Here is a 2961-nt window from a genome sequence, read left to right as displayed (position 1 = left end):
GGCCCCTCCCTTACATCTTACACAAAATTAACTCCAGATGGATTAAAGACATAAACATAAGACCTAACACCATAAAAACCCTAGAAGAAAATCTAGGCAAACCCGTTCAGGACATAGGCACAGGCAAGGACTTCATGACTAAAACACCAAAAGCATTGGCAACAAAAGCCAAAATAGATAACTGGGATCTAATTAAACTCCAGAGCTTCTGCACAGCAGAAGAAACAAACATTAGAGTGAATTGGCAACCAACAGAATGGGAAAAAATTTTTGCAATCTACCCATCAGACAAAGGGCTAATATCCAGAATCTACAAAGAACTAAAACAGATTTACAAGAAAAAAAACCCATTCTAAAGTGGGCAAAGAATATGAACAGACACTTTTCAAAAAAAGACATTTATGAGACCAATAAACATGAAAAAATGCTCATCATCACTGGTCATTAGAGAAATGCAAATCAAAACTACATTGAGATACCATCTCACGCCAGTTAGAATGGCGATCATTAACAAATTTAGAGACAGATGCTGGAGAGGATGTGGAGAAATAGGAACACTTTCACACTGTTGGTGGGAGTGTAAATTAGTTCAACCATTGTGGAAGACAGTGTGGCGATTCCTCAAGGACCTAGAAATAGAAATTCCATTTGACCCAGCAATCCCATTACTGGGTATATATCCAAAGGATTATAAATCGATCTACTATAAGGACACGTGCACACAAATGTTCATTGCAGCACTGTTAACAATAGCAAAGACCTGGAACCAACCCAAATGCCCATCGATGATAGGCTGGACAGGGAAAATGTGGCACATATACACCATGGAATATTATGCAGCCATCCAAAACGATGAGTTCCTGTCCTTTGTAGGGACACAGATGAACCTGGAAACCATCATTCTCAGCAAGCTGACACAAGAGCAGAAAATCAAACACCGCATGTTCTCACACATAGACAGGTGTTGAACAATGAGAACACATGGACACAGGAAGGGGAGCACTACACACTGGGGTCTGTTGGAGGTAATTGAGGGAGGGACAGGGGGTGGGGAGATGGGGAGAGATAGCATGGGGAGAAACGCCAGATATAGGTGAAGTGGAGGAAGGCAGCAAATCACACTGCCATGTGCGTACCTATGCAACAATCTTGCACGTTCTTCACATGTACCCCAAAACCTAAAATGCAATAAAACATTCTTTTATTTATAGATCATACCTTTAGTGTTGAATCTAAAAAGACATCACCATACCCAAAGTTATCTAGATTTTCTCCTATATTATCTTCCAGAAGATTTACATTTTACATTTAGATTATTTTGACTAGGTTTTGGGAAAGGATGTAAGAACTATGTCTAGATTCATTTCGTTTTGCCTGTGGATGTTTGGCTGTTCCAGCACCATTTGTTGAAAGGATTATCTTTTCTCCGTTGAACTGTTTTTGCTTCTTTATCAAAAGTTGGTTGACTTTATTTGAGTGAGTCTCTTCATGAATTCTCTGTTCTGTTCCATTAATCTGTTTGTTTATTGTTTTACCAGTATCACATTGTCTTGATTACTGTAGATTTATAGTAGGTTTGAAGTTGGGTAGGGTCAGTCCTCTAACTTTATTCTCTTCCATCAATATTGTGTTGGCTATTTTGGGGTCTTGTAACTCTCCATATAAACTTTAGAATTAATTTTTTCATATCCACAAAATAATTTTCATTGAGATTTTGATTGGGATTACATTGAATCTGTGGTAAAGTTGAGACGAACTGACATCTTAAAAATACTGAATATTCTTATCCATGAACATAAAATCTCTCCATTCATTGAGTTCTAATTTCTTTCACCAGTGTTCTGTCATTTTTCCTCACATAGATATTGTATATATTTTGTTCGATTTATACTTAAGTATTTCATCTTTTGGGATGTTAGTGTAAATGGCATTGTGTTCTTAATTTTAAATTTCAGTTCATTATTGGTATGGTAAGTCAAGAAAGCAACTGATTTTGTATAATAACTTTGTATCTTCCAACCTTGTTATAAATGCTTACTGACTCCAGGTTTTTTGTCAGTTCATTTGGATCTTCTACATAGACAGTCATGTCATCTGCAAACAAAGTTTTATTTTTTCCTTCTCAATCTCTATATGTTTTAATGTCCTTTTCATGTCTTACTACATAGGACTTTCAGTATGATGTTGAAAAGGAATCATGTTAGTGGACATTCTTGTTTTTTATCTCATTAAGTCTGATGTTAGCTGTAGGTTTTTATGCAGATACTTTATCAGACTGAAGAGGTTCCCAGTACTCTAATTTGCGGAAAGTTTTGTGTCTTTAAAATCAGGATTAAGTATTGCTTTTTTGTCAAATGACTTTTCTCCAGCTGTTGATATAATCGTGATTTTTCTTTGTATGTTTATTGATGTGATGGATTATATTACTTTAGTTTTGTATTTTGAACCAATCTTACTTACATGAGATGAAGTCCACATAGTTCTGGTACATAATTCTTTTTATAAATTATTCACTTCAATTTGTTAATTTTTTTTCTGAGGATTTTTGCATCTGTGTTCATGAAAGATATTGTTTTGTAGTTTTCTTTTATTATAATCTCCTTGTCTAATTTTTGTATGAGGGTAACTCTGTTCTCATAGAATTAATTAGAAAGTACTCTCTCTGCTTCTGTCTTCTAGAAGAGATTACAGAGAATTTGTATAATTTTTTCTTAAATGCATGGTAGAATTCACTAGTGAACACGTGGGCCTCAAGGTCTTTCTGTTTTGGAAGGTTATTCATTATTGATTCAATTTTTTAAGTAGACATGCCTATTCAGATTGTCTATTTGCAGGTTGATTTTTCATTCTCTTAAAGCTACCTTTGGAAAAATAGAAATTCTTAAGTATAATATGATGCAATTCATCAATATATTGCTGCAGGATTAATCCTTTTGGGTCCTCTTCAAGACATCTTTGCCT

This window comes from Cebus imitator, unplaced genomic scaffold (genome assembly GCF_001604975.1).
Source record: "Cebus imitator isolate Cc_AM_T3 unplaced genomic scaffold, Cebus_imitator-1.0 Scaffold141, whole genome shotgun sequence".
Classification (NCBI taxonomy): domain Eukaryota; kingdom Metazoa; phylum Chordata; class Mammalia; order Primates; family Cebidae; genus Cebus; species Cebus imitator.
This window is presented reverse-complemented; position numbering follows the sequence as displayed.